We start from the raw sequence: 25,294 nt of genomic DNA on the forward strand, positions 1-25,294 counted from the left end.
GGTTGATTTCCTTTAGGATGGACTGGTTTGATCTCCTTGCAGTCCAAGGGACTCTCAAGAGTCTTATCCAACACCACAATTAGAAAGGATCAATTCTTCAGTGCTCAGCCTTCTTTATGGTCCATCTCTCACATCCACACATGACTACTGGAAAAAACTATAGCTTTGACTACGTAGGGTTACAGATATTAAATTAAAAAAAAAATCAAAACATGCAGCACCTACATAGAACAGGAACTGTGTTAAATGCTACAAAAGAGAGAGGTGGTGCTGTAATTCACACATAACAAGGGGATCCAACTTAGTCAGATGGGTAGGGTGGGAGGATGACTGAAAGGACACCGGAGGGTCTGGGATTCAGGATGCTTGGGCTGCAAGTAGGTGATAAACTGCAGGGCTAAGTCCCATTAAGCATTTGTTCATTTTCGTAAATGCATTGAGAAGCCACATCATGTTTTCGTCTGTGTTCAGGGACAAGACCCAATCAATACAAATGTTCTCTACTCTAGCTTAGTGGAAGAAGTGGGCTTTTGGAAAGAGCCAACCTGGGTTCAAATTTCCACTGTACTGCATATCAGCTGTGTCAGCCTGGGGGAGCTATCTTTCAGCTTCGGTTTCCTTTTATGTCAAATAGGAATAGTTTCCACTCTCTCTTCCTTATTTGGTGCTGCCAGCAAGCAGAAAGCAAGCGCACAGAAGGAACACGGTACTCCACACTCTACGCTGCTGCTGCCATTGCTACGGCCACCGTTATCAGGGTGATTCCCTCTAGATGGCTGTCAGCTGCTCTCCTGTTGTAGCACCCTTCCCTCACTTCCTTAACTGGATACATTTCTGAAAATGTAGGCTAAAGTCTCTTCCCATTTCTCACCACTCATTACCTCTATTCGCCAGGCCCTTTTCTAACATGGCCATGGCAATAGCAAGTTACGCAGTGTCGCTTATCTCCAAGCATTGCTCTAAGTGCTTTAGATACACCATCTCAAAATGACATGGAGGAAAAGCACTAGGATGATCTTCATTTTGCTGATGAGAAAGAACGCTGATCCCAGGAGATAACGCACACCAGCCAAAGTCATACATCTAGGAAGGGGCAGATGAGACGTCAACCTGTACTTGAACTTGAAACTTCATGGAACTAGAAGTGCCATAATGCTCACCGTGAGAACTGTACAGGAGGGCTCTCAATAGCACTTACCCTCCTTTGCACTGTGCATGTTCTCACGGGTCTTCTTTAACCATCTTTTATTTCCTTGATCAATTCTACCTTTCGTCTCCTTGCCACCAAGCATTGGTACTCGGGGATCTACAACTCTGGATCTTTGTCATATTCTCTTCCTTGTTCTTCTGTAAGCTTTTCTGAACATAGATCCCTCCCCTTATCAATCTCATACAGATGCCTCATAAAAGCCATCAGAGGAATGGGCAGTTGAGTTTTATGAACTCTTGTTTATCTGGCAGGGAGACAGACATTTAGATCAACTAATAGTAGAGGCCAAGAAACAGGGTAGACCAGTTGGCCCTTCCACTCCCTGAATCTTTTTCCATACTTATTAAACCAAGATATTGAGGGGGGAGGAAGCCTGGTTCTGTATTTTCTTTATAGCTACCAGGAGATTCTGGTAATTAGGAACCACTGGGATATATAATCTCAAAGGTTTGGACTTGTTCTTTGATTCCTATAACATTATAAAAGTAGGAAGTTTCACTAACATATTTTATATACTTTGATATGGGTTAAAGAACTAGAGTTTTTTAATTTTAATTAATTGATTACTTTGTTAATGACTTAGGTTATAAACTATAGGGGCTTTTGTTGTTGTTTTTTATATTACTGATAGCCAAAATTTAAAGATGGTGAAAAGTCTGAAATAAATGAATATTTTTAAGTGGTCATTTTCAAGGTCTTTTTTTGTTCTGGAAGGGTATATATGTTGCAAATTCTAGATGGAAAACATTTGGAAACACTGAGACATTTAATTTTAGCTGAGCGAGCCACATGTTACTTATGAAACATCTATTTTGAGAACTGCAGCAGAGAATTAAACCTGACACTTCTTATTCTGGTCTACTACCTTCACTGATAAACAAAATAAAATTACAAACACACAGGGAAAATGGCTTTAAAGGATACTAGAGGAAAAAATGAGGTAAAGGGAGATTCATCTAGACGGAGGCAATCTGGCTGTGACTGCCTTTTTGATATAAAAATCTTTAGTTAATTCATAAATATTTCAGTGGGATTGAGGGTGTCAGTTTAAAGTTTCATGAGAATGCATTCAGAACCCCATACAGGGCCACTCCTTGGAACTGGATTCCTGAAACACTTTTTTGTCTTGGGCATGTTTTGAGATAACGTCTAGTTGAGATAGATAGATGGGTAAGATAGAGCCCCCGGCTCAAGATAAGAGATGACACAGGCATAGATTCAGGAAGGAACTATCCAGAGCTCAGTGTTGGATAAGAAGTCCGCCCACCTGCACTGCAGCTAGAGACATCCTTTGCTTCACAAACTCAAGGGCTTGACTCTCAAAGTCACCTGGAGCCCAGTGGCATTGGGTGTATCTCAAGGGAATTTAGTCTCTCTCTTTACATGAGCAGTCTCCTTTGTAGACAGGAAGGAGAGCAGGGGTACACAGACACAAAACACCATGAGGGGAGGTGGAGACAGAGGTGGAGGTGTGGGGGGAAGAGGGAGGGGAGTGGGAGGCAAGGAGACTTTGGGAACGCACAGTTCTACCATTGCCATTTCTAAACCAAACCCTACAAAGCCCATGGGACTTCACTTTCAGTCTTGGGATATTTAAAACATTGTCTCTGTCTCTCTGTCTCCTTATAATAACCCCACATCTGACTGAGCTATTTTTAGAGAGATTCTCTTCCTTACCATCAAACAGCCTTGTCTAACATACAGCCAATTACAAAGTTTTCTTGCTAAAATCTCAAAGATTTGCAGGCGCTCTCAGAGAGTTTTCACTGGCCCAAAGCCATGGATTTTGCATGCAACTGCAATGGGAGGGGTCACAAGGAGAGCCCCTAACTACCAGCCATGTGTGTTAGGGACATGAATAACATTTCATTTGATTCAAAGGCAATGAAATGTGATGTATTCTGTCCACCTGGGCAAATTCACATTGGCACAAAGGAAAATTCCAAGTAGACATCATGGAAGATGACTTTTTTCCCCCCCTCAGTGTATTAGGAAGCAGGATTAAAATGCAAATGGTAAATGTGACCAGCCGTGGTTGCTTCTCAGAAAATCAACCTGCTGGGAAGAAAAACAAAAACAACAAAGAAGAACCTGGAACTCTCTTCACAGTCCTTCCTGCCATGCTGTCCACTGAATGGCCATCACAGTGTGATACAACACATTTGGGCTGGTTCAACTTCCACTCTATTTTGGGCAGTGTGATCTTGCTGAGACGCTGGCTTGGAAACACATTGCACGTTCATGCGGTACTGCCTTTCACGTTCAGATGAATAAAAGTAAACATTAAGTGCCGGGGACCAGCCCCGGCTGATCCAGGGTATTCGAAGGAGAGACGGCATAGGTGAAGATCAGGAAACAATTGCTTAATTAAACGTTAATTAAGGATATAAAGAGTAATAGAATGAGGATAGCTCAGTGAGGAAATTCAGTGGAGAAAAGAGGCTGAATAATTCAGCCAGAAGGTAAGAGAAAGAATGACATGGTGAGACCAAGTTTCAGTGAACAAGGCCCGTACTTTATTTTCCAAAGTAGTTTTTTTACCTTAAGTTATGCATAGAGGATAATGGGGGAAGGGGTAGAGTCAGGCAGCAAGCCAGGCTTTCTTCCTGCAAACTTATCATATGCAAACGCTTAGGTGATTTGCATCATCTTCTGGCCCGGAGGCCTGTTAACATTTTAAGACCTTTTCTTCAGAAATCTTATTTTTCTAAAGGTGAAAGGTGATTGGTCAGAGCAAAGCCACAAGAAAAAGAATGAACCAAGGGTCCAAAAAATTAAAGCATTAGATAATTATATTAATCAATCACTACAGAGCAAAGGTGTGGTGGGATACTCAAAAGAATCTGTGTTTAGACAGTTTAGAACATCTATAAAGTGGGGAGAGCCCCGTAAAGTCAGAGGTTTAGGTGAAAGCACAAGCAGAAAGGAGGCAGACTCTGGTTTGGGGTATATGCTCGAGAATTTCAGGGGACTCCTGAAGCTCGATCCCGCCTTAGGCAGACTGGTTTGGGTATGCCGGCCTCCTTCCTCATGACCTTTGTCATGGGCGGAGTTCCTCACTGGCTCCCAGCAGTGATAGAATTCCAGTTGAGCTATTCCAGATCCTGAAAGATGATGCTGTGGAAAGTGCTGCACTCAATAGGCAACTAATCGAACAGAAAAGTTGGCCTTTGTCTCTATCTCTCTGCCTCTGTCTCTCTCTGTGTGTGTGTGTGTGTCTCTCTCTCACACACACATACACACACACACAATCCCTCTCTATTTCTCAATCTCCCCTTACCAACATGGTAGTGCTAAGGGGAAGCGGCAAGTGGATTTTTGGGTTTGGAAATTAGGCAAACCTGCACGTGGTTTCTACTTCTAGTATCAGTTGGCAAGTTGATTAACTACTGGAAGTTTCACTTTCCTTAGTTAGTTAGTATTAGTCACTCAGCTGTGTCCGACTCTTTGAGACCCCATGGACTGTAGCCCACCAGGCTTCTCTGTCCATGGCATTCTCCACACAAGAATACTGGAGTGGGCTGCCATTCCCTTCTCCAGAGGAATCTTCCCAACCCAGGGATCGAACCCAGGTCTCCTGCAATGCAGGCAGATTCTTTACCATCTGAATGACCAGGTCAATTTCGTTACTGAGGATGTTATCACTCATCTTGCTAGGTTGCTGTAAGATGAAGTTCTCGGAGACATAAAGTCCCTGGCTGAGCTCCCGGTTCATATTCTATCACTTATCACTTGTAGCTGCTACGAATATTGTGCGACCTTTATTATTAATAATAAAAATGGATGTATTGGCATCTGGAGTGGAACGCATCATCCAGCTTTAATTGAAAGCTGTTAATGAATGGATAGATGTTGGAACAACTCCTAGCAGACAAAACATTTATTGAGTGACATAACTGTGAACTAGACACAGTTGTTGTCTTCAAAAAGTTCACAGTCTTGAAGCGTCAGAGACAAATAATCAAGCGCATTGGACCAATTTGAGGCAATACTTAAACACAGATACAGGCAGGCAAAAAGAGTCTGTTCTAGGATTTTCAACTTTATGCTTCCCTGCGCTCACATGCTTTATTTAAAACTCCACTGAATCTGTTAATTGTTCTTTTCACTCACACCAGTGGTTCCAGTAACTTCTGCAATTGGACAGGAAGTGGGTGTAGAGGGTGAAAACATTTTAAATCAGAGGGTGACAATGAATCTATGCACCAGCCTTGTTTTCCACTTGGAACAGGCTAATAATAGAGGACTCAGTTGAGAGGTGATATGGAGGGAAAAGTCCCTGAATGGGAAAGAAAAACTCTGCTACTATCGCCAAACCATCAGTAATCACCACGGTGATGAGGCCTTACGTCATCATTTTACCATCCAATCTCACTTCATCTGTTTTGGCTTTTATGACAAATCACCAAGGGTCCAAAAGAGCTTATTTTTTTTTGTTTGTTTGTTTTTTTCTCCCCCCAGATTTCAATCCCTTGCCATACTTTTAATGTTTGCCATATCACCTTGCTGCTTATGTTATATTTGCTTGATGTTTTTATTTATCTCACTTTTTACACAACACACAATATTTTAATTCTGTGAAAATATTCCTAGTATAAATAGGAAACTATAGTATAAATAGGAAATAAATAGTATAATAGGAAACTATTGCACAAATATACACAAACACACAATTTTTTAATCCTGTGAAAATATTCCTAGTATAAATATTCCTAGTATAAATAGGAAACTATTTATAAATAGTTTAATAGTATAAATAAATAGTTTAATAGTATAAATAGGAAATAAATAGTATAAATAGGAAACTATTGCACAAATATACACAGATCAATCTTATTATAGTTATTACTGTTTCTGACTCAAGTCTATGGATACGATACTTCTTTGTTTTAAACATTAATTAATTAAATCAATGTATTTATCTGGCTGCATCAAGTCCTAGTGGTGCACATGGGCTCGCCCACACTTCATGCAGGAGCTTTCCCGGCAGCACACAGGGGTCTCCAGTTGCAGTGTGAGGGCTCAGTAGCCGCAGGTGTACAGACTTCCTTGTCCTGCAGCATGTGGAATCTCAGTTCCTGGACCAGGGGTCGAATCCATACCCCCTGCACTGGAAGGCAGATTCTTAACCATTGGATCCCCAGGGAAGTCCCCCTATTTGTTCTGAAGGCCTTCAGAGGTATTAAAAGGGAGTTGAAAAGGGAATAACTTTCTCACGATGGGATCTGATGCTATTTTCTGCAGTGTCTGTGGGCCACCTGAAACAGACATACAGAACTTCTGAAATTTCAAACTCCCTTTGGCAAAGGCTGGGTTTGAGAACTGAAAAAGCTGGCCTAAAATGACCCAAACGAACTTCAGTACAGCTCACCAGGCACTTAACAAGCAGGCGGTAGGTGTGAAGCAACACAGCAGGTGCTGGTGGGGTAAGAGTGAGCTTGCAGATACCCATCAGAACTCCTCCAGTCCTCCAAAGGCTCAGAGACCGTGTGGGAATTAGACAAGGGAAGGCAGCAGACACAACACTGTAAAACCATCTCCTACAAACAACTGATCCTAGCGAAGGGCTTCCAGTAAATGATCACTTCTCTCTTGAGCATGCCCACTCCACCCAGGTCATCTCCCATTCTGCCCCCAGCCCTCTTCTCTCTGGGATGCCACACTGATAGAGTACCCCCTACCTACGGCATCACTGGCCTTACCGCAGAAGGAAAAGAGACCCAGGGAGGCTCACACTGATCCTTACATTCTTCCACTTGGAAATGACATATGCATTTTCCACTCACAGTTCATGGGCTGAAGTGAGTCTTGTAGCCATGGATGGCAGCAACAGGGTGGGAGAATGGAGCCCCCAGCCAGGAAAGGCAGGCAGGAAGGGCCACTCAGGAGGGAGCAGTGAAAATTGTGTGAGATACTGCAACCCACCGCATGTTGCAGGAATGAATTTGAGATCTTTAAAAAAAATAGTCATTTCTTTGGCTGCCTCAGTTCTTACTTGCAGCATGAGGAGTCCTTGTTGAGTCAGTGTGATCTTCTGCTTTGGGGCACGGACTCTCTACTTGAGCTTGGGCTCCAGGGCATGTGGGCTCAGTAGCTGCAGTGGGCAGGCTTAGTTGCCCTGGCACGTGGGATCTTAGTTCCCCAAACAGGGATCGAACCTGCGTCCCCTGCATTGCAAGGCGGATTCTTAACCACTGGGCCACCAGGGAAGTCCCTGAACTTGAGATTTGAACCCAGATTTCCTGGAATTCCAGTGACAGCCCCATAACCAACCCTCCTCTGTGAGAAAAAAAACTACAATGGAATCTGAGCACACACACCTCTCAGCTGAATTGCCTGCATCAGATAGAAAGACAGAGTTGGATCCGCTCATATACCTACTGTAAGTTACTTCTGTGCTTGACATGGGAAGGAACTCAGATGCTAAAACGATTCTTATAACCAAAGAATGAGATTGTAGAATCACACTGCAGATATTCTCAGGAGGCTATACTCCCCCTTGGCTTCTCTACAGAATCTCTGGATATTAGAATATAAGGGACTTCTGGGTCAGGAATAATTTAACTACTGACCTGCAAGGAAGAACAGAATGAACCAGAAGACCTCTAAAAGGCACTTTCAACCCTGTGGATCTGTGGTATTTTACCCAGAGGACAGATAGCAAATAAAAACTATGTGGAGATAAAATTTCTCGGGTAGACAGATAGTACAATTGCCAGGGAATTTAATTTCCCCCTGAACCAAAAATGAAACCCAAGACAATAAGTGACTATATAAAGAGAACATTGCTTTCTAAATGTTGACATCAGTAAGCTCTTTCCCCTCCAAGTTTGGATTTTTACAGAAAAATGAAAAAAAAGTTTTCAAACAGCTTCAGCCCTTTGGTTTATGGTGCCCATCGGGTGAATGCACTGAGAGTGTGGGATTTGGGCTGTCAGAACCATAAATCTATAAAGCTTTGTTGTCCCTGATTTTCTTTTGATTTCTTTTTATTGGTTTTTCCAAACGTTAATTATTTTTTCAGTAAAGAAATGAAATGTTCAAAATGTCACAACCACAGCCGAACGTGCCTGCATGCTAAATAAAACTTGTTCTCCGGGGAAATGATCCAGAAGCTTAGGAGACTCACTGAAAATGTTATAATTACTAGAGAACATCAAATCAAACACGCAAGCAAATGTCCCAAATGGAGTGAGGACTGGTGATGATTCCAGAGAGAGAGCGAGAAAAGAAAATCCATCAAAAACTACTTGTACTAACGTGATGAAGGCTTCTATGGTGATTTGGCCAAACTACAGGAAATAAAAAAATAAGATAAAAAGAGAGAGTGTGTGTGTGAGAAAGACAGAGAAAGAAAGAAGGAAGGAAAAAAAGAGAAAAGAATGAATTGTTTACTACATGTGATAAAAAAATTTAAAAAAGATTATGAAAATTCTAGGGAATGGTCACTCTTTCAGGGAGGCTTCTATTGATGTTACTCTATTTTGGCTTCTCAAAATTAAAGCAGAACCTGTAAAATTAGGGTCAACTTCTCAATGTAATGTATCAGACGCCATCTTGTTTTTATCATCAGAGCCTTTTTCATCATCCAACCTCACTTTGAAACATCATCCACAATAAGATTTCAAAGCGCAGGTATCAGCCACTTTGTAGTCTCCTGTCAAGTTAAAAGCACTGTAGATGCATGAGAAAGAATACATGAAATTTTATGAAAACAGTGTTTCCCTGGTGTTTCCTTGGTTAAGAATCCACCTTCCAATCCACCCACCAGGGGACGTAGGTGAGACTCCTGGTTGGGGAACTAAGATCCTACATGCCACAGGGCAACTTAGCCCACATGCCAGGCAGCAAAGATCTAGTGCAGCCAAAATAAAAAAATAAAGATGCCTTAAAAAATAAAACAATAAGAGCAAGAAAAGTAAAGTCGACAATAAAAATGGGAGGGAAGACCGTAAGTTTGGTGTGAGGCATGATAATTTTAAAACTGCAGGAAAGAGGCAACTCAGAGAATATGGCAAAGGTTCATAAGCGAATTGATGGCGATCAAAGCTTTAGGCGTGGATAAAACTGTCGCAAGCAAGAAAACACTATTTCTTTGTTTTGTTTTAAACTGACTGGAACAGAACAGTCTTGCTTCAACAGACACCTGGCTAACAGGCCCAAAGGGAGGGGTTTTCCAAGATTTCTTTAACTCTCATTTCTTCCACACCAGCTTTCACCAGTTCCAAGATAGTTGCTTTTTTTTTTTTTGCATTTCAATGTCTTGCAAATTTGGATGCCATTTACAATGAACGCTGCTGTTGCTGTTTCCTCACTAAAAATCCTGTCTGATTCTTTGAGACTCCCAGAAACTAGAGCCTGCCAGGCTCCTCTGATCCTGGGATTTCCCAGGCAAGAATACAGGAATGGGTTGCCATTTCTTCCTCCATGGGATCTTCCTGACCCAGGGCCACCTGGGAAGCCCTTATAAGGAATGGTGAGGCATAATTTACTTTGTAGCATTTGTTTCTTTTCTCAGTGGTAACACACACATTCTCATACATGCACATCAACAACAGACACATTAAAATCAACAGCATCTTTGACCCATGCTGCTAAGTCACTTCAGTCGTGTCCGACTCTGTGTGACCCCAGAGACGGCAGCCCACCAGGCTCCCCCGTCCCTGGGATTCTCCAGGAAAGAACACTGGAATGGGTTGCCATTTCCTTCTCCAATGCATGAAAGTGAAAAGTCAAAGTGAAGTTGCTCAGTCGTATCCGACTCTTAGCGACCCCATAGACTGCAGCCTACCAGGCTCCTTCATCCATGGGATTTTCCAGGCAAGAGTACTGGAGTGGGGTGCCATTGCCTTCTCCGTTGACCCATGAAATCCAGGTAAATATTTCACTTTCTTCAAATAAGTGTAGTTTTTAATTCTTAACCACAAGTGGTCAAGAGTAATTTTTATTTTATGATGGGCTCAATAATGTCAATATTTGTTCTTCAATGGTGCATTGAGTAAATAGGACCCATTCCTTGTGGGTTGCCATTTCCTACTTCAGGGGATCTTCCCAACCCAGGAATTGAACCTGGGTCTCCTGCACTGCAGGCAGATCTTTATCATCTGAGCCACCAGAGAAGCCCTTAAAAATAAGACTGGATCTAATTCATCACTCTTGCAGTGAAAGCCTGAGCATCAACATGAGGCATCCCATGGACCAAAAGGCAGGATTGAACCTAGCTGATATCAAAATTTGTTTTGAAGACTCTAGGCCAGTGGTTTTCACACTGGAACACACATCAGCATCACTTGGAGGGCTTATTCAGATTCCTGCCCCTGGTCCTAGAGTTTCTGATTCAGTCTGTCTGGGGTGGAACACACGCGCATGTACTGAGTTCCCAGGGGAGGCTGATGCTGGTGGTCTGGGGACCACACTTGGAGAACCACAGCTCTCGTTTGCTGGAGTGATGGCTATATGGTCCCTTAAACATCAGAAAGGATAAAGAGGCCAACCCAGACCTTTGAATCATTCTCTCTCTGCTTCAGTCAAAGCTTTAATCTCCATGGGTTTCCTACCAAATATAAGTTTGGCTGCTTAAGTTGTTTAAACGAAAACCATTATTGAAATAAAAAGAACTACAGTCTTACGGTAAGATGTGTCTGGGCTAGAATCCCAGTTGCACCATTTAGTCCTCAAATAAGTCTGTACTTCATTTTATCATCTCTCCAAAAGGGGGTCATAAGACATATTTGGGGTCTGGAACTAAGAAGAACAGAGCATGTGGTAGACAGAGGGTCTTACATACTGTGTGCGTGTGTTTGTGCTCAGTTGCTCAGTCATGTCTGACTCTGCAATTCCATGGACTGCAGCCCACCAGGCTCCTCTGTCCATGGGATTCTCCAGGCAAGAATATGGAGTGGGTTGCCATTTACGACTCCAAGGGATCTTCCCCAACCAGGGATAGAACCCATGCCTCTTGGGTCTCCAGCATTTGCAAGTGGATTATTTATCACTGAGCCACCAAGGGAGCCCTTACATATTGTAGATGCTTAATATCCAGTTGATCAAAAAGTTTGTTCAGGTTTTTCATAGCATCACATGGACCACTTTGGCCACCCCAATACTTTGTAGCCACTGACAACAAGAAACAAAGAGTTCTGATCCTTGAAGGCAGAGAGTCTGCTGCCTGCATCCCATCTGTAAACTTGTGTTTTCTTGCAGTGACCCAGGACAGAGCGTCTGTTGTCTGCTCACTTTGGAGGAGACTGCTGGTTCCCTAGCCCCGGTTAATCAAGGCTCAGAGCTGCAGCAGGGTCAAAGTACCCAGAGTTTGCAAAGCTGGACGCCCACTCACTGCCTGGTTGCCTCTGGGCCTCTGGCATCTGGAGCATGGCTGATTGTCAACCAGCCAACCGTCGTGCCCTGTGGGCAGAGGGAGCCTCCGAACCAGCTCCTGTCTGCCGCAGCTCGGCTCCGTTCAGTACCAGACGCCTCTTCCTCTGCAGTTCATTACAGGTACTTGCAAAACACAGCTGCCAGAAGCTCAGCAGTGAATGCTGAAGAGGATCCGCTTGTAAAGTGTGTGACTCCCCAGTTTTCCCTCTTCCCCCATCTGCTCGGTGCTTCGGAACTCAGCAAGCGGCAACATTGACACCTGGGGTAAAAGTGTTCCCTTCTAACTTACGTCTAATCTTTTATTAAAAACATTTCACATGCTGGATACTACCAGGAACAACATTTTTTTTTTTCTAAAGAATAAAGGTGGAGGGGAAGACAAGAAAGGAAATCAAAAGAAATCTCTCCGTTTAAACACGTGTTTTTAGCTCATAGGATCAACAAAGGACGATAGAAACCATTTGGACACTATCACTCTAAGAAAGGATTTCATCTCCTATCTGAACAGCCTGGATGTAGGAGGCAAGGTTTCGATACTCACTACAAAGATAGAAATCTAGCTCCGAGTTCTCAACACAGAACAGAACAGCTCGAGGGTGTTACTTCAATATTTTCCCTTAAAGGTAAGCTGCAGAGTTACATATGGTGTCTGCTTGAGGAAGATTCTTCCACACAATAAATTATAAGTAAATCTTCTTGCAGCTGAATGTCTGTGGGAGAGAGACCAGTAAATCAAATAAAACTTTTTCCCATGTCTATGAAGTAACACATAATTAAATCAGTTGGTCTTTGAAATTTGTGACATTAAAGGCTGTGATTTAGCTGATTATATACTTCTATTAAAAACCTACCCTATTAACTCATTCAGATTCCCAGAGGCTTTGACAGTGGAGCATTAAGCAAGCATGAAAAGGGTCTCCAGCAACTTAAAATAATTCCAAAGTGTAGCAAAGTGAGATTTCTAACCTAAGTGCTTTCTATGTTTTGGCTTCAGAACATAAAATGTAAATGTATCTTTAATATAAATGGCTGCATCTCCACCTCTGCCTTAACGACCCACTTGATATATACCATAGTCATTCATATTAATTACAGCATTAATAATGGTTTTCCTAGAGAAGCCATCTATGAATACAGTGATGTCAGGAGATGTAGGGGTCACTGAGAATATCTACAGATTGGCCTTAAGGAACCAGATGCTCACAGTTAGAGCTGGCCAGGAACTGACCACTAAAACAAAATAGGAATCTGTTTAAGACGTTCAATTCTTAACTCCAGGTGGGAGCTCATGGAAGAGAAAACAAAGGGAGAAAGGGGGAGCTTTGTCACATCTGGGGGATGGACATTTCATGAAGCAAAGAGACAAAGGATGAATGCCCCCAAGAATGTCACCTGCATCCCGGTCTTGTGTCTACCTGTCTGGCTGTTACCGGTTACTTTGGACTCCAAGTTTTCCAAACTGAACGGTTACTATGGGTGTCTAGTCACCCTAGTAAATGGGTGACCAGTGTCTAGTCACGTGCTAGACACTGAACTGAGCTCTCTACATACGTTATCTTATTTAATCTCCATGGATATTCCTATAAATGTATGGAATGAGATCATTTCTACTTTATCTGACAAGGTGGGAAGCTAGAGAATCAGAGAGTTTAAGTAACTTATCTGTGGTCACACAGCTGGTAAGTATGAAAGTGAAAGTGAAAGTGAAGTTGCTCAGTCGTGTCTGACTCTTAGCGACCCCATGGACTGCAGCCCACCAGGCTCCTCCATCCATGGGATTTTCCAGGCAAGAGTTCTGGAGTGGGGTGCCATTGCCTTCTCCGGCTGGTAAGTGTAGCTGGTAATAAACACAAGGATGAGATGAAGTGTTCATTCTGTTCTCACTCGAGGCCCTTCGTACCCTCCAAGCCCCTTTTCATTTCCCTTCCCTGAAATAGAGAAACTGTAAATTGTTTAGTTTTGCGGGACTGAAGAGGTCAGGAAGTAGTTAGAGACAGAATTAATGAGGCATCTAGGATCATGAGCAGCTTTGATCATCCTGCTAAATAATTTAGGTCTTAACCTGCAGAGAATAGGGAGCCACTGAAATATTAAGAAGAACTGACATCACCATTTCCCCAGAAACCAAGTCCAAAGATAGCTGAGGATTCTGTTTGTTTGTTTTCACCTTTACATGCAATACATAACCAAGTTCCCCTCTTTTTGTGTCAAAGAACCAGTCAGGAGCCTGGGTCTGAATCCTGGCCTCACCAACAATCCTGGTTGTGTGACTCCATACATTTCTTTGAGTCACAGTTTTCTGTTCTGTAGGATGGGGACAATAAAACACTCATCATGTTGGTTGCTTTCAGGGTCAAGTGGATGATAGTACATCAACTCGTGTCTATTTCTGGCCCATGGTAAGCACCATGGTGAGTGTTACAAGCTGTCCTAACTCCTAGGACCTCGGAATCTGACCTTCTATGGGAGAGGCTCTTCACAGTGGGGATCAGGTGAAAAGTGGGCTAATTAGAGTAGGCTCCAGTCTAATAGAACTGGTGTCCTTCTAAGAAGAAGGAATTTAAGGCACAGACGCATTCAGAGAGAAGACACTGTGAAGAGACAGGAGGAGATGATGGTCACCGATCAGCCGAGGAGAGAAGCCTGGAGCAGCATCTCTTCCCACAGCCCTCAGGAGGAACCAAGCCTGCCAACATGCTGATTTTGGACTCCCATCCTCTGTAACTGTGAAGCAATAACATTTTGTTCAAGTAACCCAGTTGTGGCATCTGTGGCAGTCTCAGTCAACTATTACAAGTGTCAGGCATTTATTCCTTCCATTACTCCCTCTCTATTTAGATACAGTCTTGAGAACCTTGCGTGTGTGCATGCTCAGTTGCTTTAGTCGTGTCCAACTCTTTGCGACCCTGTGGACCGTAGCCCGCCAGGCTCCTCTGTCAATGGGATTCTCCAGGCAAGAATACTGGAGTGGGTTGACATGCCCTCCTCCAGGGGATCTTCCCGACCCGGGGACAAAACCTGTGCCTCTTATGTATCTAGCATTGGCAGGCGGGTTCTTTACCATTAGCACCATCCGGGAAGCCCCTTGAGAACCTTACATCTAATTATTGTTTTGACTCCTACTGTTCTGCCTGCCCCTGAGCTCAGAAGAGCAAATGGATTTCATTCTGGAACCAGCTCTGCTCATCGGCAGTCTCTGCCGGCAGCACTGCATTGAGATGCATATGACTCGGTAGGTAAAGGTGCTCAGATTGATTAGTAATGTCTGCCACAGGCACAGATGTGGAAGGGTAGGGGATATGCTATGCATTTGTTAACCCCGTCCCAGGCTTGGTGTATTCAGCTCGAAAAACCATTAAAATTGAGCCTCTTAATGTAGCATTTATATCTTTTTATCTCTCTGCTCCAGAGCTTAGAGTGGCTTATTTCTGCCAATCATATAAAATGTATATACTTTGGTCTCTAGCAGCTCCAAAAACATGTGGGCATTGACTCATTCATCCAGTACAAGAAATTATAATAACTGGAATACATGGAGCCTACAGTGACCTTTGTCTCCATGTGGTTTCACCATGGCTAGCTTTTGGAGGGAAAGGGTATTCATTTCTTTCCCCACTCTGCCTTTTCAGTTTGTATTTCAAACACTCTAGAAAGGAAAAAAAAAAAAACAGCTACTGGAATATTCCAGTTCATGTTTCTGAGGCTTTCAAAGCCAACGTTCATCTACCATTTGAAAAATCTCTAAGAAGGGACTTTCCTGATGGTCCAGTGTTTAAGATTCATGCTTCTAATGCAGAGGGTGCTCCCTGGTCTGGGGGCTAAGATCCCACATGCCTCTTGGACACACACACACACAAAACAGAATACAGACAACAGAAGCAATATTATAACAAATCCAATAAAGACTTTAAAAATGGCCCACATTAAAAAAAAAAGAAAGAAAGAAAATCTCCAGGAAAGCTATCTAGCAAGATTAGGTCACATGCCCACCCTGGACCAGTCACCAATGCAGGAAAAAAGCCAGTGCTGATTGGCTGGGCCTGGGTCACATGTTCATCCCTGCAGCTAGAGCAGTGGGTCATGGTTGCTGGAGTCAGGAAGAATGTGACTGCAGATCCCAGAGTGGTTAAAAATCCCAGAGATTCTCTCTCCTCCTTTAACTGCCCAGCCAACCTTACATCCTGTTTATTCCCAATTTCCTATAGTCTTCCATCCTATCCTTACTGTCCGGTGTTGGCCCAGGTGCAAACATGTGCCCTCTTTATTCTCTAACAGACCACGCAAGCTTAGCTGAAACATCCCATCACCGATAGCTGTGAACCTACCACACACCACTGGCAAGAAATAGCTCAGTAAGACTTCCCTGGTGGTCCAGTGGTTAAGAATCCTCTCGCCAATACAGGGGACATGGGTTCAATCCCTGATCTGGAAGGATTCCACATTCTGTAGGGCAGCTAAGTCCATGCACCACCAGTACTGAGCCCATGCGCCTAGAGCTCGTGATCCACAAGAGAAGCTGCTCCAGTAAGAAGCCTGAGCACTGCAATGAAGAATAGCCCCTGCTCGCCACAACTGGAGAAAAGCCCATGCACAGCAATGGAGAATTAGTGTGGCCAAAAAGAAATTAATTAATTAATTAATTAACAGATATAGTTAGAAAGAACTACAGATGGGACTAGGCAGATAGTAGGACTGATTCAATGAAATTTGAAGTGATAGTCTTTTAGAAAACCATCAGATCTGAGTATGAGGCAGAACTGTACATTTACAGAGAACTCAATATATCTCAAGTCTCTTTGCAAACACACCACTAAATAGAATTGAGAGGGCAAACAAGCTTCTAGTCCATGGTCAACAGAGAAATTGCTAGTGGTTGCCTGAAACACTGTGTTAAGAAGGGTTCAGAGGTTGCATTTGCTTGCCCAGAAAAGCATGGTATGATTACATTGAGATGTACAATGTGGATCAGTGCAATGATATAGTTGGGCCTGACTAATGCTTCTAAAACCACTGTTGACAACACACTGTTTTGTAGATAATAGCTATTAGAAAAATGACTGGAGTGTGGAGTGTGTGTGCGTGTGCTGTTGCTCAGGCTTTTCTGATTCTTTGTTACCCCATGGACTACAGCCCACCAGGATCCTCTGTCCATGGGATTCTCCAGGCAAGAATACTGGAGTGGGTAGCCATTCCCTTCTCCAGGGGGTCTTCCCCATTCATACTTAAACCCAGGGATTGAATCCACATTCTTGTGTCTCCTACATTGCAGGGGGATTCTTTACTTGCAGAGTCATCAGGGAAGGTCTCTGTCTAAACAGTCATTTTATAGTTTGTGAAAATCCAAATCTTTCTTAAGATTTCTGTGGATTGCCAGGGTGTGACGGGGCTTATTGGGGTTCCATCTCTTGTCCTCACTGTCTTTGTTCTTTCCTCTGTCTCTTGCTGTGGTTAAGTAATGTCTGAATTAAAATTGGCCCTAACATGAAATGCAGTCCCTTTCCTTCACAACAAACACATAAGGGAAATGTTCACATGAGGGCTTTTCGTATATAGCGGATTGTATCAGTCAGGATGAGCCAAGGAATGCTGCAGTAACAAAAAATAAACTCCAAAAATCACAGGGGTTGAGGAATAACAGAAGCTTTTTTCTCACTCATATGACAGGTCCATTATGGATGTGGTTGGATGGAGTGGGTTGTGGTCCTCAAAACCTCTCAGGGACCTAGGAAGAGCCATGATCTCAAATGTTTCTAGTCACTATGTCAGAGGGAAAAATATATTTACAAAGTACTTTATCAACAACCAAATGTCCCACCACCTGTCACTTTTATTTATAGCTCAGTGGCCAGAACTAGTCACATGGTTCCACTCAAACCAAGAAGACCAGGAAATGCCTAGCAGAGAGGGAAGCAGAAGGTGGCGGGGGTGGTGGTGGTTGAGGAGTTGACACTGCAGAAACACACATCTCAAACATCAGGCATCACCACTCCAGAAGTACGTCGACAGACACACTGCCATCCAGCAATTTTTCTCTCCTGTCCCTCCCACCCCGATGGGCCCTGGAGCCCTAATCCCTTTTAAAAACAAAGCATCCTTGAATTCCTCTTCTCTGCTTCTACAGAACGACTCAGCTGTCTGCAACTCTGATCCTCCAACTCAGCTCTGGACTGCTCTTGGCTAAGCCAAGGCTCTGTGTACGTTTTGAAACTACCATTTGCGAAAGCCTGTTTAAGCTTCTAGTCTGAAGCCAACCCTCTCCCTATGCTCTTGGAGTGGGTATCTCGGGACCTGGAAGAAAATCGAGGTGGATTATTCTCCCCCTTACACAACGTGATGTGATTGTGTGGGTGAAAGCAATTTATACTGTTTGAAGTCTTATGGAAAGAATTTGTACCATTTGTGTGACTTCTCTGAACCTTATTTTCTCATTGCAGAAAGGGAATAACAATTCCTGTTCTGATTATATCACTGTGGCCCTGGGTGTGAAAAAGCAGTGTAAAAACATAAGGCATGAATATAATTGCACACAAACAAGACTCTGGTGCAGTTAGTTTAGAAGTTATCCCAAATTCCAGGCACTGGGCTCTGTGGTTCATTTCCTTCTGGTTACAGTAAGTAGGCATTTTACAGTCTGATATCAAGTGGAAGTTAAGCTTCCCTACTACTCTGGTTTTGTCTGTCTCTGTGATTTAATAATGCTGTCTGTATTGGAAGATGATGCAGTTATATCAGTTATTAGAGAATCATATTTTTGTGTTCCGCTAAAGGGAAGTAAAGATGAACTCTGCAGATGCACACACAAAGCTAGATAGAGGCGTACTTCCAAGTCAACCCATCCATCTTCCTCTAGGACATGTCAACATGTGGGATTTATGAAATATGGACTGTATTAAAAATGTTAAATGCACTTTTTAAACATAACCAGTACAGAAACAAGCTCCCCTTGGTTCATCTGTTTGTTTTCGGTTATTGTTGGTTGGTATTATTTTTCCTCAACTGGACTATCTGTGCTTGTTAAGCATCAGTAAATGGGCAGTTATGAAGCAAGCACAAAATACACATATAAATATTTAATAAGAAACGATAGTAGAAATATAGTGTGCATTTGTTGCTCCACTGGAAAGCTATATTCATTATTCTACGAATTATTCTCACATAAATATTTCAGAAACTTTGGGGAAAAAAAGGTTAGAAGAGTGTACCCAGAGCTTGGAGGGTTGAAAGCACTTTTGCATTTACGGGATGATGAATTCCAACACAGCTTTCATTGCGGAGGTCTGAAATTTATCTTTGGGTTGGTTTTAGGAGATGGAGTTATTTCATGTTTTGTCATAATGCACACATAAATAAGAAAAGATTACCAATTAGTAAGCAGGTGCTATGAGTTCTTTCTTGATCAGATGGCAGACCAATGACTTTCTTGGTACCAGCCAAGCTTAAGGAACAGAACTCTTACTGTGAAAGGCAGCTTGAGAAAGAAGAAAAATCACAAGCCATCTTTTTATGCCAGCATAGTGCATTATTCAATCCAAGCCTCCTCAGTCTATTGATCAGGGGTATTTATATTCTATTCAGCAAATATTTATTAAGTGCCTACTATGTGCTAGGGGTTTCCCTGGTAGATCAGCTGGTAAAGAATCCGCCTGCAATGCAGGAGACCCCAGTTCGATTCCTGGGCTAGGAAGATCCCCTGGAGGAGGGCATGGCAATCCACTCCAGTATTCCTGCCTGGAGAATCCCCATGGACAGAGGATCCTGGTGGGCTAAAGTCCATGGGGCTGCAAAGAGTTGGACACGACTGAGCAACTAGGCACACACATGTGGTAGGAGACATAAGACATAAGAGATATGAGTTCAATCCCCAGATTGGGAAGATCCCTTGGAGAAGGGAATGGCTACCCACTCCAGTATTCTTGGCTGGAAAATTCCATGAACAGAGGACCCTGGCAGGCTATAGTCCATGATGTCCCAGAGTCGGACATGACTGAGCAACTACCACACACACACACACACATACACACACACATGTTCTACATACTACACTATGTAATTAATATAAATAATGACCAAGAAGAATATAGTTATATTTGATATCATAAAATTTCTGAGGAGTGGCTTTATTCCAGTTGGTTAATTTGCAGAGAATATAGACTCATTCAGGGAGGCTGAATTGTGTTAATATTATTTTCCTTTAATGGTGGAAGAGCCAACAAATTGTTCATTGTGCATTGAATATGGTGACCAGGAAGTAATCAGATAATTCTGTGAACACAAGGAAGAGTGGAGGTGAAGAGTCTAAGATGAATTGTGTCGGTGGCTCTTTAAAGGTATCCATACGGGGGAGCTTATAATCATCAAAATTGGTGCTTAGAATCAGTCAGATGTGGACTGATTCCAATCTTCTGAAAAGCAGCAAGGTCTTAACAAGGCTATTTTCTTTAATCACAGCCTTGCTTTAGCCATAAACATAATTCACAGCCCTTGTCAGAGCACTGATTTGATGGATGCTGTAGCTACTGGTGACTCAAAGGATTTTGATGCTCTAGGTTTTCATGTGAGTCATATGGAGTGGCCAGGCGCACAGCTGGCACCTCAAGGACCCCTTTCAACTTGAGAGACATGGGTCTTGTTGGAGAGGAAAGGTCAAAGCCCTCGGTATAAAAGGCAGATCCAAACAGATAAACTTCTCTAAGGAACTGCTCCCTCCACAATGTGCTGCATTTCTTAGACAATTCCAAAGTGGTCAGAGATGTTGAAAGTTTCTGAGTAACAATAATGGTAGCACCATCATCATCATCATCACCACCATGACAGCAATATAATTTGTTTTTCAAGTACTACCTTTATTTTATGTTATCACACACACACACACACACACACAATGATATTAGGGTTATAACATACTGATATCCAATAAGGCAAGTGCTTTCACTATTCTTTTTCATAATGTCCCTGCCTGTTCTTTTATATTTATTTTTTTTACAAATAAAATCTGATTATTTTATAAAATTCCAACAAAGTAAATCCTGTGTATTCTAGTTTAATTTTGGAAGATTTGCTTCTTTGAGCAACACAGTAGCAGTGCCGATGAATTCCATTATGTGCAAAAGCATCGTAGGCATTATATGATTAAGTGTTCATAAGTCACTTGCCCAGGGTCAAACTGTCAACTGATGATGAGATTACAACTTAGATTTTGAGTCGTTCTGCTCCGTTCTTTCAATTCCCTGATCACTTCTCATTCCCACTCACCACTCCTCTTCATTATCTGGCCAACTCCGAAGCACCCTTAGGATTAACAGAATGAGCTGGGAAGGCAGTCTTCTTGGTTTCCTGTCTTAGTTACTATACTTCCCAGCTCTGTGGCTTTCTGCAAATCACTGAAACTTTCAAAGTCCCCTCATCTGGAAAATGGGATTAATAAAGATCACAGAGTTACTGGTAAGATAAACAAAATGCCTATATTAAATTTTTACGGTGAAAATGACAATAATGGTGAAGATGGTGATAATGACTGAGTTGATGTCATAACATCCAAGACTTTTTTCTACTCTAGCCTAGGACTGGAGAGAATCCCATAGCTGGCATCAAGTCTCACAGCATCCTAATGCAAACTAGCTGTTTAATGTGTTTAACTTAATAGTTTATGCAACAAATAGTTTTTTTTTTCTTTTTTGTAAACTGAAGATAATTACAAGAACATAGTTATAATTCAATGTCGTAGCCTTGAGGAAGTCTCATGCATTTGAAGAAGATACACATAAAACTGTGATAAATTGAAAGCCTGTTTGAAATATGTTGACATAGCGAGCACTTCTTGTTTAATTGAATTCTGCTTACATAACTAAAAGACCTAAATTAAAACATAATCATGTTTCTAATGATTTTGCACTCTTTTCCCTGCACCAATGTAAGAAAGCTCAAGGTGTTAAAACAGTTGTGCTTTGGGACCGTGATAACTAATGTATGAATTAAACATACATTTTGTACATTGATTTCCATAAATGAAAAAAGAGGCAAAAATCCCCACTCTTTAGTGGTTTATTCCTTCTTCATGCTTCAGGAGATAGACTTACTATTATATATTTTTTTCCATTGCATAAAAAAACTGAAAGTTTCTCAAGAAAGTAATGCCAGGTATATATTTCAAAAGTTAGGGTGGCTTTGCATAGCCTCTGAAATGCTGAGAATATAGAACACGCTCCAGTATATCTAATTATCTTTATGAAATCTCTCAAAATCAATGGCATTATACTCAAAACCAGCTGCAGCCAGGGAAGTCAAACAGAGCAGAGTGTCGCTGAGGTTACCGAGAAGTATAGCTTTCTTCTTAATAGCACTATTTTTATGGAACATGGAATTTTTGAATCATCATATTCTGTTAACTCTTTTAAGGACTCAAACACAATTCAACCATTATGGTTGAAGAAATGAATTCAATTCTATCTCTATTTCGTGGGGGCACTTTTAACTCCTTAAAGACAAAGAACTTTGGTTTTGAGACACAACCCTAGATCCAGCTCATGAAAGTGAAAGTGTCAGTCGCTCAGTCGTGTCTGACTCTTTGCGACGCCATGGACTGTAGCCCACCAGGCTCCTCTGTCCATGGAATTCTCCAGGCAAGAATACTGAAGTGGATAGCCATTCCCTTCTCCAGGGGATCTTCCCGACCTATGGATCCATCCCAGGTCTCCTGCTTTGCAGGCAGATTCTTTACCATCTGAGCCACCAGGGAAGCCAACATTTATCTGGATAGGGGTGGTTTATTCATTTATCCAATGAATATTAAGTGTCTACCATGTGCTAGTCACCATGCTAAGTGTTGAGCATAAAATGGTGACCAAGATAGACTTGGCCCTGTTCTAGTAGAGTTTGTCATCTGGTGGAGGAATTAGGAACTCATATGAAGACAAAACAGATGCTTTGAAGGGGTACTCCAATATGGCCATGAAAATATCAGGCTGGCCAAAGAATTCCTTCTGGTTTTCCCATGACATCTTATGGAAAAACTAGAAAGAACTTTTGGGCCAACCCAATAAAAAGAGGGATAGTTAACTGAGAAGGTTTCCCAGAAGAAGTGACATCCACAGTGTTGAGGAACATTGGGAATAACTTCCCAAAGTGGTTTTAGAGCCTTCACAGTTGCAGAGAGAAACACATACACACTCACACACTCACACACACACACATACACACATACACACACACACACACACTTTCACGGAGCATGGATGTGTGAGAGAGTGGTATGGTGTGGGGATACAAGGCAGGAGAGACCAAGCAAGGACTCAAGGGCCAGTGATAGAAGTTTCAGACTTGAACCTAAAATCAGTGGAAGTGGTGGCAGGAATTTCAGCAAGAGGGAAGAATGATTAGCTTCGTGTTTTAGAAAATATTATTCTGGCTGGTATATGGGGAAGAGGGGCTTCCCAGTGGGCACTGGAGGTAAAAAATCTGCCTGCCAATGCAGGAGATGCAAAAGACACAGGTTCAATCCCTGTTGGAGGGAAGATCCCCTGGTGGAGAAAATGGCAACCCACTCTAGTATTCTTGCCTGGAATATTCCATGGGCAGAGGAGCCTGGAGGGCTGCTGTCCATGTGGTCACAAAGAGTTAGACATGATTGATCAACTGAGCACACATATGGGGAAGAGACCTGTGAAGGTAAGGCTGGAGAAAGGAAGGCCAGTTAGGATGAGATCATAAAACTCAAAGAAAGAGGCCAGAAAAGAGGGAGAGACAAGTATAAAGAGTCAAGAAATATTTAGGACAAGGGCAGTCTGCTGGACACAATCACTGGATGTGGTGAATGAGCATAAGGGAGAGTCAAGAGTGACTTCCAAATCTATAAAATGAAACTTTGGTTAGTTCATTAAAAACAAACAAGCAAAATGCTCCCTCAAAGTCTCAATCAAAAGAATACAAGGACAATTATGTAAAATTTAAAAATAAAATAAAAAAAAAAAAAGAACACAAGGAGAAAAGTAAAAAAGTCAACTGGTCTACCCGTAAGTGTGCGCCTTCTTCATATGTTAATTCATTCATTTATTTTTCCAACATTTCAGGATTACCTAGTATGTTCCTGGTACTGAGCTTTACCCACTTACAGCCAAGTCTATAAGCATATGGACCTCTCTGAACAGAAGTAGAAAAAAAAATCCTAAATTTTTCCTCTTTATAAATGAGTTTTAATTCATGCCTCTCGAAGTTAGGGCCTTTTATTAGTGACTGTAAATCTCAGAGAGACAAGAAGTCATGAGATTCTGAAATTGCCTTATAAATTAGCTGCTGGTAGTGAAACAGTTGTTTAGTTTGTTGAGGGGCTGGGGTGGGAGGGATTTTGGTGTTGAAATAATTATTGAACATTACTGAACCAAATAATTAAACTGTGCTGTAAAATTATGGTTATGGTAATATTCCCATCATCATTTGTTTTGTTTCTCCTAATCTAAATTATGACTTTTTTGTTATTGCTTTGTAAAGCTACACTATAACAGTCAAACCTGAAATTAAAACCAGACTGCAAAAGTTATACAAGGTGATCCAATATGCTCCGCTAGCAATTACTCATGGCAAATACAGTCATGGAGCTCTTAAATCCTTGTTGTAAAGCTACCTGGATGTGCATCAACTAAAACCTTAGATATTTATAGGTATCAGAAGTGAGGGATGACTAGCTGAAACAATCAAAATGCAAAGGAGATATCTGAAAGTCCGAGGGGAGCTTCTTGGAATGTCAGATTTCTGTTTCCTAACAGTCTTAAATCTCAGTAGTGCCGACAAGGGAAAGGTGCGGATACTTTCAAGCAACTAAAGGGAACACCATATTCTTTCCTTCACTGCCCCATTCCAGGCTGCTAACTCTCTTGGTCTTGCCTGTTAAATTCTGAACAGAACAATATATTCCAGCCAAACCATGAATGCATTTCTTCGGGCCTTATGCGAACACAGAACTGGGTGGTTCATGAGCCCCATACAAAACCCAGCATCATCACCAAAAAGAAAAGAACTCCACTTAATACACTGAGGTGACCTGAACAGGAAGGGGCCCCAAAAGGGAGGGGATCTATGTATGTGTGTGACTGATTCATTTTGCTTTACAGTTGGTTGGATGACCTCATTGATTCAATGCATGTCAGTTTGAACACACTCTGGGGGATAGTGAAGGACAGGGAAGCCTGGCGTGCTGCAGTCCATAGGGTCACAAAGAGTCAGGCATGACCGAGCAACTGAACAACACCAAGGAACTAACACTACATTGTAAAGCAACTATACTCCGAGAATTAAACGAGAGAGAAAGAGGTAAATTATCCATTTAACAATTTTCAAATTTGTGTAGCTAACTCAGAGAATGATATACCTAAATCTCACAGCCTCAACTTGTTCAATGTTGCTCTTGGCTCCTTATTTTGCAACAGTGAGCAGACTCCCAGATATTGAGATGATGTAAGTCACTTCTGGGTGAATGTGTGCTTTGGATTGTTAGTGGGGGCAGGGGAACAGTCACATTCAGAACCGACTGCAATCCAATTCCTCTGATTTCCATGGAGAAGTTGGCTCATGTGTCTTCAAAACACACCAGAATGAAGTATTTGGAAATTCAACACACAGATGGTGCTATTTAGGATTTTCTCCATTTCTAAGCATTCAAGATGGACCTCTAAAGATTCATAAAGTTTTGATAATCTGATGAATGTGTGTGTAAGA

This window comes from Bos mutus, chromosome 25 (assembly GCF_027580195.1).
Source record: "Bos mutus isolate GX-2022 chromosome 25, NWIPB_WYAK_1.1, whole genome shotgun sequence".
Classification (NCBI taxonomy): Eukaryota; Metazoa; Chordata; class Mammalia; order Artiodactyla; family Bovidae; genus Bos; species Bos mutus.